Source organism: Cupressus sempervirens, chromosome 2 (assembly GCF_028749045.1).
Source record: "Cupressus sempervirens isolate cs-2001-9-10 chromosome 2, ASM2874904v1, whole genome shotgun sequence".
NCBI lineage: Eukaryota > Viridiplantae > Streptophyta > Pinopsida > Cupressales > Cupressaceae > Cupressus > Cupressus sempervirens.
The window spans coordinates 515,367,031-515,381,563 of NC_143119.1; the positions used below are offsets into that span (position 1 = coordinate 515,367,031).

General features: G+C 34.9%; 1 protein-coding gene across 2 annotated transcripts in view; it reads right to left on the reverse strand.

Moving 5' to 3' along the window:
• NS1 (Class II aminoacyl-tRNA and biotin synthetases superfamily protein) overlaps positions 1 to 14,533 on the reverse strand; it is a 242,321-nt gene that overhangs the window by 24,942 nt on the left and 202,846 nt on the right. The window lies entirely within an intron of this gene.

Here is a 14,533-nt window from a genome sequence, read left to right on the forward strand (position 1 = left end):
CACCAAAATCATGATGACCAACTATGGCAGCTAAGAAATACTGTAATAGCAACTCATGGCTCATGATATAATTGTAAGCTTAAATATCTGAAACCAAAATCATTATCCATCTTCATTCAATGTTATGCTTAAAGCATCCCCCAATTTCTATCTTTTAAAAGGTCATTACAAGGAATCTTCTACAAAAACTCCATCTAAAATAAGAAAGATTTATACACAACAAATAAATAGTCCCTCTGATCTAATAATATTATGTTATACAATATTACAAAGACATACTTTGATTTCGGCTGAAACAAATGCAATGCTTCGGATTAAAATTATCTCAAAACATGGTGTGTGACAAGATAAACATCAATTATGTCTCAACAAATCTACAAGGTTAATGGAATAGTTCTAACTGATCTCCATAGCAGTCCCTTCTAATCAATTTTTTCACGATTATTCTTGCTTCAAAAGGGAATCTGGAGAGCCTGTTATTGAAGAATGTTAAAAATTCTTTTATCTTTCTTTTTTATTAAGGGAATAAAGCCATAAAACACAAACTAGTACGCACACACCTTGAGTAACTTAGGAAACATGGCTCACAAACCTAATTCATCTGCTCATACTGAAGGAGTCATTGAAAAGGAAAATCTAAAATCACATCCATCAAATCAGATTAAGCCAAATACCAAAATCAGCATCTCCCATTTTGATGGCATGGTCACCACCAAATGTAGTAGAATACATCCACCAAAATCTTGGATTTGGGTGGTCAAAGGCCAGTTGGAAAATTAAGTCCTCAAAGAAAATTCATGGGCATTGCCCTAGAATCTTTGAAACCTCCTCCATCAAGAATTATATCCCATTGATTATTGCAAGAACCTTGCCAAACATTGGTTGAAATATTTCTAACTAGACGGACAATGCGATATACTGAAGAGCACATGATTATACTGGGGGCGAGGGGAGGTGAATCAATATAATAACTTTTGCAATTTAAAACTTGTATCCACACAATAACTTCAAAGACTGGAATAAACAATTTTACTCCCATATGCACATGAACATAATAACACAATTTTACTTGGAAAATCGATGAGGTAGAAATTCACGACAAATAATTGTTTTTTATAATGATTTGTAGGCACCAACCTACTAGAGGCTCCAACTTCTATGTTTATGAATGCCGACTCACTGGAACCTCCAACTCCCACACGTATGCATCGATCTACTGAAAGCACCAACCCACTGTACACAAACTATTCTTCCACCTTGATAATGTTGCTTACTCAATTGATGATGGACAATTCATTCACTCTTCTATTCTCTCGTATACGTTTCTCCTTAATTATAAATCTTCATAATTCCTCTTATATTCTATTTGCATATACTTCTTCAGATTTGTTGTGTCCTTATTACTGTCTCATACTTTTATATACACACACAAACACACATATTGTGCTCTCTCTCTCTCTCTCTCTCTCTCTCTCTCTCTCTCTCTCTCTCCATCTACACACACACACACACACACACACACATATTGTGCTCTATTTACTCACATCCTTTATTCATTCTTCCTTTTTGCTATTCTGCATTCATCCATACACTCCTTGTTAGTTTTAGGTAGGTTGGACAGCTGTTCGTTCACATGAGATTAATTAGCAAATAATTGTTAAGAGTCACGATAATTATTTTTTAATTAATTGACTCCTTCTAGAAGCCACTAGTAACCTATTGGTTAGGTTGTTTTAATCGAGAAGCCACTAGAAACTTCTTGGTTAGGAAGCAACTAGAAACTTCTTGGTTGAGTTGTCTTGATCAAGAAGCAACTAGAAACCTCTTGGTTAAGTAGTATAAAAAGGGGGTCAAGGGAGGCATTTGGATAACAGAACAACAAGAGTAGTAGAAGCATTTGCAGTGTTAGCAAATGAGTTTGCAGTGTCAGCAAGGGCGCATTGATAGCGTTGGGGATAGCAGTGTAGAATATCAGCAGGAGAAATTAGGAGGTTGTCTGAATATTGCTAGTGAAGCAAGAAATTTTGTATCTCTTGATTTGCTGAAGTTAATATATTTTCCATCTGCAGAACTGCTTTTCCCTTAGGGGTTTTTTGAGGGACAATTTGTCCAAAAATATTGTGTTCTTTGTGTTCTGAATTTCGTTCCGTATTTTAGGAGATTAATAATCAATGATTGCAATAGTGTTAATTTTCACACTTCTCTCTTCTATTCTTACTTCTTATTTCTCATTTTTTTCCACACACTTCAAAATGATTTTTTAATCCTTTATATTGTGTGTGTGTCACACTTCAAAATGATTTTTTAATCCTTTATTTTGTGTGTGTGTGTGTATCTCTGTGCATCTGTGTGTGTGTGTGTCAGAGAGACTATTCAAAGAAATGTTATGACTTTTTATCCTAGTTACCGGATTCGTGCATTTACCCTCGGATCCAAATTTGGGTCCGATTCAGATCTGGATCCACGTATGGATCCTTGAGGATCCGTAATCCTGCCTGTGGATCCATAAGGATCCGCGCTTACGGATCCACAAGCAGGATTACGGATCCTGCCCGGATCCTCGAGGATCCATGCATGGATCCGCGTGAATCCACGGCAAGGTCCAAAAAAATTTGCAAAAAAGTGGGTTCAGCCTCATTTTTTAATATTTTTTTTTTCTAAAGGCCCTAAACCCTAAAAACGACCCTCTAAATCACAATGCAAGTTCATTTACTATCTATAACCATGAATGTGTTGATTTTCTTTATAATCATGAAAATAGATTAAATTATCAATGTCATTGATCAAGTACACTAGATTCATAGATGCATACTATGAAATGATTTAGTTTTAGAATTATGTATATTTCTCTTATTTTTTAGTGTATATATATATATATATATATATATATATATATATATATATATATATGCACGAATCCTCCACGAATCATAACTGGGAAAATAAAAAATCCCTGAATCCACAGATCCGATTCCGTGCCCGAATCAGTTTCTTGTCACGAATCGGCAACTAAGCTTTTTATCCAACTCAGTATTTTTATCGCACCTTTTCATTAAAAGATCATTTTAATTATAATCACAGCATTGAAAAAGACTTCTAATGACCTTTCAAAGAAAGGTTATGACTTTTTATCCAGCTCAGTATTTTTATCGCACCTTTTCATTAAAAGATCATTTTAATTATAATCACAGCATTGTAAAAGACTTCTAATGACCTTTAATCGATAGTATGAAAACTAATCATTTTATAATATCAATTTGTATCACTGTTTGCCACTAATATTTATTCCCTTCATGTAAGCCTTTGAATCGCACATAGGATGACATGGCAGGTTTCTGTTATGCTACTCATACATGATTGCTCATTCTCATCGTATTTGGCCATTCTCTGTCTTGATTTATTACAAGACTGAAATAACACAAATGCCGCACAAGCAGGCACCTCCCGATTACACCTTGATGTGACCCCCACTCATTACTACCACCTTTGCTAACTTGCCTTTTGTAACAGTCTTAGTTGCTGCATTTAATATTACTGCTGACTGTGTGTATCTTTTATTGTGACCATAATCGACGATGCAACATTATGTTTTCCTTAATTCTCTTTTTATTTTATCGGGCCTTCCAAAAATACCACATGCATATTTTTCATTTTGTTCGGACAGCAATAGCCTTCAATAACTCACCTTAAACCTCCACGGAGGCTGCTGAATCAATTATCGCTGCAAAAGGCTTCCTGGTTTCCAGCTTTCTACAATCTAAAATTGGTGTGATTTTCTGTTCCTTTGATCTATAGTTGCTAAAACACAGAAGATAGCTGCATTTCAAGATTTTTCCTCTAATTCCAACCATATTACAAACTTCAACATTAATCTGTAATTACAGCAACCGCATGAAAAGACAAAAAGCTTTGTTCCAAGACATTTCTGGGACATGGGCAACAGGGGATGGGGGAACACATTTTGGAGAGAGCAGTGCGGAAGCCATATAGTACATGTACATGTACATGTGTATGCGTGTGTGTGTGTTTGTGAGTAGCTATGTTTCAATATTTTCCTCTAATTCTTATAAACCATACTAGTAAATTCAACATTCGTTTGCAATTACATCAACCACATCAAGTGATGAAAAGCCTTGTTCCAAGGCATTTCTGCGACAGGGGCGATGGGGGAAGGAGGAAAACATTTTGAAGATAACAGTACAGAAGTCACTTTGAGGTATATATATATATATATATATATATATATATAGAGAGAGAGAGAGAGAGAGAGAGAGAGAGACGGGGGCATTGGAATGATGTTGCACAGAACCATTCCCCTTTAAAATATAGGAAATAGCACCCAATGAGAATTTGTGAGAGACTCCTGGGCTTCATCGTATCCTTCCCATGCCACATACACCATCCAATTCATTTTGAGCAATTATAGCCCTATCACTGTTTGCCTCTACTATGTTGAATGTCAAAACCCAAAGAATAACAGATGCAATTTATTGTTTCCAAAGACTAGATGCATACTCAGTATTGTAAATGCCCAAAAGGCCTTCATACACCCTCATTTACCTCATCATCATCATCAAATGCACTAACTTTTCCTGGCCTAGGTTTATATTAAGTGGGGTGTTCATTGTACTCCACCTTTCTGTCACAATTGGCTAGATATGCTTCTCATAGAATTTTAATCCAAGCTCCCAAACATTAACTGCTTGCTTCTTTTGTTGAAGCTTGTAGTGAAAATGTCTCATATTTCTCTCCAAGACTAGGGGAGCCTATATTAGTATTCACAAGTCACCCCCTTCCCCAGATTACAGATATGATAGACTGCAAACAAAATATACAAACTTAAGTTTAAAAATGCTTATTTTTCAATGAAATTGGAATTGAAGACAAAATAAAACCAGAAAACAATTCAAAAATTAGAATACCAGGAAACCCTTCCAAATTTCTTATCTTATATGGGACCATCAAGTATTGTTAACTACCTTCTGTCTCACCTTCTTCCCTGACTTTTAAATTTGCCCACTATTTCCAGTCTCCAAGAAACATCATGGCTTGTAGAGCCTCTCACACCTCCAACATCCTCCCCAAGCTAATATATCTAGCCTCCACATGCTTGACGAGTTCCTTTCTCAAAAACAAGTCTTAAAGAGTGCAAGGGAAGTGTGGTGGTTGAATAAAAACAATTGTATATCTCTAGCCTCAACCATCAAACCACCTCTATCTTTAGCCAAGCAATCATCCCAGTGTTTTGCAAAGTATCATTCAATGCAGGTACATAACATGGGGTAAAAATGTCTGTAAATACCCCCACCATCAAACTACCTTATAAGCACAATGTGAACCAATCAACATACACCACATTTGAAGCTCCAACCTCCTATATGCATTCCTCAAGAGATGAAATTAGAAGTCTACATCCTTGCATTTCCTACAGCAATTTAAAAAACTAAAACTATATGGAAATACAAATCAATCGAGCATGTAACAATAATAATAGCGAGTGCTCAATGTTGACCCGTCTATGACAATGGAGTCAATTGCTCTTATATATTTTTGTCTCATATCATCCATCAAAAAATTCACCTTTGAATATTGTTTTTCAAGGAGGGTGGTATGCATCCTATGTCCAAAGGGCAAATAGATTCAATTGTATTTATTATTCTCAACATTTCCTAAAATACAGACAACTTACCACATGAAAAGAGATACTGTGGGTATAAACGAATTTAGCTACAATGTCAACAGCCTCATCAGGAGCATGCACGTTCAACAGCTTTACAAATTTATTTTCCCCTATCATTACTATCTTATTTTTCCCCCTACTATGACGTCAACCATCACAACATCCATCCTAATAATAGATGGCATATAGTAATGGGCCACCATAAATACTAGATGTTTTCTTTCACTTCACTCTCCCTATCCAACCTTGCCAATTCACCATTCTAGTATAAAGTTATATTCCACATTCTAATTCCATGTCCACTCAATCTTAATACATGGTTAGCAACCCTACTAAGTACTCCCTTGGGAATCAGTTTTGCATCTATAAAATGACCAGTATTTGCTCCACAAAAAAATTTAGCCTTGTTTTTGTCCAAAATGTTCAAATATTGCCACAAGGCTTATATAAGTTTGAGTGAACCTTTTGCCTAAGTTTTTACAATGTTAAAAGGACATTCAAAAAGGTTTATGAAGAGTTTGCATTCATAGAAGAGCTCTCAATACTTTGTTTGCATTCACTTCTTCCACCTCATGCATCACTATAAGAAACTCTACTGCTCATTTTGATTTGTGAATAAAATGTGATAGAAAACTAAAAGAAACAAAAAAAAGCAAAAAAGAATGCATAAGAACTTTGACTAATTCAAAAGTAATCACTTCAGCATAGTAATTGTAGCTTATGCAGTGATAAATTATTATAACTCAAGGATGACTAGTGTTAACAATGCCTGCTCTTTCCTTCCTCTTCACGGCTGCAAGTATAAAAACAATTGTGGCAATTGTGACTTCCAAATGGGTGAGTGGGCTACACATAGGTGGGTTTAGGCTTTCATCAGAAGCCACCTACAACCAATTTTTATGTTCTTTAAAAAAGATGCCGAGATGTCTAGACATCTCAAGACAGTGAAGGGAAGCCACAAGCATGGAAAGGGTTGTGGGTTGTGGATCCAACATTCTTCTTTAAACAAAAAATGTGTGGCATCATTGTATCCTTGGAACAATCATAAGATGTCACCAACATCCTCCCAAACATCCCTGGGACATCAAGCCTCATCAAGGGATGTTTTAGGAAAACATCCCCTAACTCCCTCAAGATGGGAGGCAATTCAAGGAAGAACCCAAATGACACTTAGTATTGTAAGCATGATTAAAGATATCAAGAAAAATCATGATATATTGCACTAAATAAGAACAAAATGGAACTAGGAGGAAAAACAGTTTTTTTTTAAAATTGCAATGTTTTTGAAAAATTGCCTACAAAATTTTCTGCCAACCTAATCATAAAGTAAATTTCTAAATCAGAATAACCCAGGAAATGTTAAAACTAGACTAGAAATTCATACAAAAGACATCTGCATATACCATGGGAAAAACCCTCTTTACAGGGGGAAACAACCCAACGACAAAGATGAATCCTTTATTGATATAAAGAAAACTTTCATTACATTATACAAAGCTGCTGCTCTATGATAATATGAATAATTAGAGGGAATCGATCACCTCTGATCAAAGAAATAGAAGACTCGATGATTTTGAGCACATCAGTAAATCATCAAATACAATATGTGATAAAATGCTGGAACAAAGTCGAGAGAGAAGACAATCAAATATATATATATATATATATATATCTGCCAACTCCAACATTCGCATGAAGAAGAATAACAAACCAACCATTCTTTCAAGAGCGCTCTTTTCAAAATTGCCAACACGAGTTGCTGGGTGAAGTCATGAGAGGATTTTTATCTCATATCATAACTGCCGCCGATCAAAGATAGTGATGCAAGAAGGAATAAAGCCACGTTGACAGTAATGAAGTGTAATTGATAACAGATATCCTTCATCGATCACCTCCAAGGCAACATGTAACCCAGAATATAGCCGACCAATTCCAGCAAGGTGTGTGGGACCCAGAATATAGCCGAGTTTTCCATGTAATATTTCCTGAATTTAATATAAAACACAAAACAAATATCTCCGTCCAAACATTACATTAATTTTAATGTTAAATAATTATTGAATCATAATTAACAAAATTACATATAAAGCTAATATATTTAACACTCCCTCTTAGCTTATATGTAATTTATGAATTAGATGAAAAAGCACTCAAATGCTTAACATAGAGATCCAATTTGTTTAAAGTCATGGAATATCTCACATGAAAAACAAAAAGTTATTCATAACTGAATTTGATCAACATAAAAAAACCCTTGTTAGACTCACAGCTAAGCCTTTATTCACGGAGTCTCTCAACATGAATAGTCCTGGAATCTCTCAACATGACATACAACTCTCATCACGGAATTACTCAACATGATAATATCATGGACTCTCTCTACATGATATTCACTATCGCATAGTGAAAGAGTTACCATAGCTGATCTTACAATATTTATCAGATCACATACCAAAACTGATAATAGATGAATCTCAATAAACTAGACTTAGTTCCAATTAAGTCTTAAGATTTACCATTCCTAGCTTGTGTCTAAAATAATGAAATTTCACCTTAGACAGAGGCTTAGTGAGAACATCAACAGTCTAATCATCAATGCTGATATACTTCAGCTCCACTACCTTCCATAGAACCATGTCCCTTAAATAATGGTACTTAATTTCTATATGCTTTGACTTGTCATGGAAGACTGGATTTATAGAAATCTTTATGCAGCTTTGGTTATTACAGAAAATTGTAGTAGGTTTAGAGGATTTTCCAAGTAATCCACTTATAAGTTTTCAAAGCCAAACAGCTTCACGAGCTGCTAAGCAGGCTGCCAAATATTCAGCCTCAGCAGTGCTTTGAGCTACACATTTTTGCTTCCTACTGCACCAAGCAATCATGGCTGAACCAAGGCTGAAACAAAAACCTAAGGTACTCTTTCTATCCACAATACAACCAGCCCAATCAGAATCTGAGAAACCCTAAAGTTGTAGATCATTAGAACAAGAGAAGCTCAAAACAAACTGTAAGGTCCCTTTGACATATCTCAAAATATGTTTAGCTGAAGTGAAATGATATTTTCGAGGCTCACTCATAAATTGACTCAAGGTATTGACAACAAAACAAATATCAGGCCTTGTATTGACGAGATACATGAGAGAACCAATCAGTTGTCTACAAGGAGCACAATCAATTAATTCTGAATCAGCTGAATTTACTTGAATTCTCTTCAAATTGGATTCCATAGGAGTCATATTTGGTTTGCAATCAAGCATACCAAATCTCCTAAGAATATCAAGAGCATATTTACCTTGACTGATAATGATTTCATTAGGTTGTTGCCAAATTTCTAGACCAAGGAAGTCGTGCATTAAACCCAGATCTTTCATCTCAAATTAAGAAGTTAAATCATTTTTGCATTTGACAATCATTTCATCATCTCCTGTGATAAAGAGATCATCAACATAAAGAACAAGAATCAACATAAAAGTTTTATACCTTTTGAGATAAATGTTTGAATCAGCTTCATTCTTTGTAAAGCCCAAACTCAAGAGATAGCCATCAATGTGCTCATACCAGGCTCGAGGAGCTTGCTTAAGGCCATACAATGCCTTATGAAGTTTGCATACATGAGATTCTTTGCTATGAATAATGAATCCATCAAGCTGCTCTACATAAACCTCTTCATTAATGAAACCATTGAGAAAGGCTGTTTTAACATCTATATGATGAAGCTTCCATTTTTTACTAGCAGCAATAGCAATAATAGTTCTGATGGAGGTGTACCTTGCTACGGGAGCAAAAATTTCATCATAATCTATACCTTCTTTTTGACTGAAACCTCTAACTACAAATCTAGCTTTGAATTTGTCCACACTCCCATCAGCAGCATGCTTTATTTTGAATAACCACTTACAGGAAATTACTGATTTATCTTTAGGACGAGGAACAACATCCCAAACTTTATTTTTTTAAATAGACTCATATTCTTCTAACATGGCATCTTTCCAAACCTGCTGACCTATTGCTGATTCAAAACAAGAAGGTTCACAGTCAATGAGATTACACATTAAAGCAAAATAGTTATTAAAAATATGAGGTCTTTTACTTTCCTGAAAAGTTCCCTTAGGAGCTGAAAAGTTTTCAGCTTCTTGCATAATGTTCCTTGCCCACAAAGCTCTCTTCTTCTCATTCATGTGAACAATAGGACCAGCTTCAGACATATCTTGAGTCTTAGGAGAAGAAGGAGAATCCTCCCTCTCAGAGAAGATTGAAGAATTAGGAGAAGCGAGAGGAGGATTTTAGGAACCAGAGGAACATCCAAATCAACATCACAAGAAGAATTGGCAAATTTTGAGCAATCAAAATTTTCTTCAAAAGAAACATCTCTACTAAGCTCAATAGATTTTTGCCCCGAAATGTAAATTCTATAAACTTTTGAAGATTCGCTATAACCAACAAAAATTCCCTTTTTACTTGAAGGATCTAACTCTGATATTTTATCTTTGAGAATATGAACATAAACTGATGAACCAAAAACTTTCAAATGACTTACATCTAGTTTAGTACCGGAGAATGCTTCTTCTGGAGTCATACCATTAAGTATATGATGAGGGCTTCTATTTTGAACATAAATTGCTGTCCTGCAGGCCTCTGCCCAAAGAAAAATCTGCAAATTTTGGTCATGAATCATAGCTTTAGCAGCCTCAACAATAGATCTGTTTTTCCTTTCAGCAACTCCATTCTGCTAAGGATTGTAGGGGACACAAAACTCCCTCTTGATTCCTTCTTTAACATAAAAGGATTGAAAAGAACCTAAAATAAATTCACCACCATTATCAGATCTGAGAGTCTTCATTTTCTTTTCAGATAGGTTTTCAACTAAGGCTTTAAATTCTTTGAACTTGGATAGAACTTCATCAAATTCTTTGGATTTAAGAAAGTAGATCCATGTTTTGCGAGAGCAATCATCAATGAAGGTAACATAATACCAAAAACCACTTAAAGAGGCTGATGTCATTGGTCCACATAGATCTGAATGGATCAGCTCTAACACATGCTTAGATCTACTTTCACTTGAATGAAAAGGACACTGAAAATTTTTCCAGAGAACAACCTTTGTAAACACCGTTATAAGAGGCGCTGAGAGGGGGAAGACGTACAACAAACTTCCCTAAGGATGAAAGTGATTTAAAATTGAGGTGACCAAATCTCTTATGCCATAATAAATTGTTATTAGAAGCAGCATAATTTAGAACATGCACTTGATTAGTTGCAAGCTTATAAAGACTCCCATGATGTTTACCAATAATTTGAGCAGAATTAAAATCAGAATCTTTCTTCCAAGCCATTACACTTCCATTAGAAAAAGCAATATTGAAACCTTTATCTTCCAAAGCTGAAATGGAAATTAAATTCCTCTTGATACCAGGAACAAATAAAACATCACTTAGATGAACACGAATACCAGATTTTAATCTTAATAAAGTGTTACCTAACGCTATAATAGAATAAGATGCATCATCACCAATAATTACTTGAAGATGAGAATCTGATTCAATTAGATTTGAAATGTGTTGCTTGAACCCGGAGATATGACGAGAAGCACCACTATCTATTAACCAAGTATTACGATCAGCTTGCACATGACTAGACAAAGTTGATATTAGAAAGAGACCTTCTGAATGATTATAAGAATCCTTTGATGGAGAAGAAACTTTCGAATCAGACACAGTTACATCATGAAGATTTAGTTTTACAGTGCAATGCTTAGCAAAATGACCAAGTTTTTCACACCTAAAGCATTTAATCTTGGAGAAATCTTTTTTTCTTTAAAAATCAGAGGATGAGGAAGGATTTGTATCTTCAAACCTTTTGAAAAACTTCTTTCTTCCTCTTTTCCTTGAAGTTTGAGAGGTAAGCACTTGATCTTCCACTTGATTAGATTTACGAGAACTCCCTCTAGCCTCTAGACGACATTCCTCTTGAATACAATCAGTTCTCAACCTTTCAAAGGTTGGAAAATCATTTCTGCTACTGATGCCTTGAATGAATGATTCCCAAGAATGAGGGAGACCATGCATTGCAAGCATAACTAGTTCTTTATCATTGATACTTTCTCCAATGGTGCTTAACTAATCCTTTAGTTTAGAAATCTTCAAGAAGAAAGAAATAATGGAGTCACTTTTGCACATCTTAATGTGAAGAAGCTGCATACGAAGTGCCAAAGTTCTGCTGGTATTATTTATCTCATACACACGGTGAAGAGAATCAAACATTTCTTTTGCAGATTTTAGCTTTGAAACAATAGGGACTAAATGATCCTTCATGGAGTCGATGATAATTCTTTTGGCCAGAATCATGTTCTTCTTCCAAGTAGCCTTTTCGTTAGGCTCAGTGGGTTCTTGAACTTCAGATTCCAAAAAAGAAAGAAGATCATTTTCTTCCAGTACTAACAAGATTCTGGATTTCCAAGAAATAAAATTTGATGCTCCTTCCAGAGGATCTTCAACCTTCAAACCAGGCATCATGATGAAAAATAAAAGAAAACAATCTAGTCCAGTCTGAGAAATTATAACCCTCGCTTTGATACCATGCTAAAACTAGACTAGAAATTCATACAAAAGACATTTGCATATACCTTGGGAAAAACCCTCTTTATTGAGGGAAACAACCCAGCCACAAAGATGAATCCTTTATTGATATAAAGAAAACTTTCATTACATTATACAGAGCTGCTGCTTTATGATAATATGAATAATTAGAGGGAATTGATCACCTCTGATCAAAGAAATAGAAGACTTGATGATCCTGAGCACATCAGTAAATCATCAAATACAATATGTGATAAAACACTGGAACAAAGTCGAGAGAGAAGACAATCAAATATATATATATATATATATATATTTGCTGACTCCAACATTCGCATGAAGAAGAATAATGGACCAACCGTTCTTTCAAGAGCGCTCTTTTTAAAATTGCCAACACGAGTTGTTGGGTAAAGTCGTGAGAGGATTTTTATCTCATATCATAACTGTTGCCGATTAAAGATAATGATGCAAGGAATAAAGCCACGTTGACAGTAATGAAGTGTAACTGATAACAGATATCCTTCATCAATCACCTCCAAGGCAACACGTAACCCAGAATATAGCCGACCAATTCCAGCAAGGTGTGTGGGACCCAAAATAGAGCTAAGTTTGCCATGTAATATTTCTTGAATTTAATATAAAACACAAAACAAATATCTCCATCCAAACATTACATTAATTTTAATGTTAAATAATTATTGAATCATAATTAACAGAATTACGTATAAAGCTAATATATTTAACAAGAAAAAAGTCACAAGATTCTAAAAATCCCTACTAAATATTTGTTTTTTACAACTTAATCCAATAAATTGCAATTCAACAAAAAATCACATTTTTTGGCAAATTTTAATAGCTTTTTTATTGTATGTTTGATTTTTTTGTTTCCAAAACCCTAATTAGATTATTATAATGTTCCTTTAATGGTCATCTTACTTAGTCTTTAGTTTATCAGGTAGTTTATAATTTCGTCTTTAGTTCACGATTGTTTCTTCTAGAAACATCGTCTTTGTAAATCTATATAAGGAGCTTTCATCTCTCTGTTTAATACAACAACAACATCAATTTACCATAACATGGTGTCAGAGCGGGTTGATGGGATTTCATAGAACTTGGCGATTTTTGTAAGAAAATTTGAGCCTATTGATCTGGAATTATATTCCATAATATTTTTATCTAAATTATCGATGTTGGTTCTGATGGTGATTCAGGTGCAGGATGTTGATGCGCGGATTTTTATTTTTTAGGATTTTGGATGCATTTGGGTGCGTCCATATATAAAAAGAAAAATAATTTAAAACAAATATATATAGTACATTATCCCACTAATTGAGAGTTGTCGACATTTGGGCCACAACATGAGGAATCTCATAACCTATCGTGTGAAAATAGTCAAATGCGGAGGAGGCAAAAGGCCCTATGTTAACATATATCATTTTCAATGACAATTTCAACACTAATGGGTGTATTAGCCTCCTTAGCGACTATAAACTAAAATAGGCTTTACCTACATTTACCTTTGGCAATTAACCGCATTCAAGGTTTTCTCAGATGTTAAAACAGAGTGTCGTTGACAATACGTACAATCTAAAATGCAATCCTCATGTTTAAGAATTGAAAGGATATGAATGCATGGTTAGGGGAAATGTTTCCCAACGTTTTCCTCGCTGCACTTGTAATCATAAAATCGAAGGGAGGTCCCAAACGAATTGCAAGTACAAATTTGTTTAGGAAACAAAGCATGGATGGAGTATGGGCTGACTTAACTTACCTTACTTATCGGTGGTGGAGGATAAATAAATTAGTATAGGGTGACTTTGATTTGATTGTGTGAAGGAAATGCCTGGTTGTAATTAGTGAAAGTACACCCCCCTTTGGTGATGAAACACATATTCTTGTCAGCACCTGTGTAGCTTCCTAATGCATCCGTGCATCAGGAAGCATTTGCACGAGCATCCGACCTTTTTCTAGGCACATTGGTATCTTAGGTTTTTATTGATTTTTTTTTAGAAAACATTGGAACTATCTTCTGAAAAACAATTGGTTCATCTTCAAAGATTTTTGTTGAAAATCACAAGCTTGGTTGAGGGTTTTGATTGTGTGATTTCTTAGATTCAGCAAAAGTCTCTGATTTTTTAGGGTTGCGTGTTCTTGCATGTTCCTTTTGTGGGTTTCATGTTCTTGCATTTGTTGTTTTATCATGTGAAGTCTCGTGTTCTTTCCCTTAAAAATTATGGTTGGTTTTTTATAATTTTTCCCTAAAAAATTATCAAGT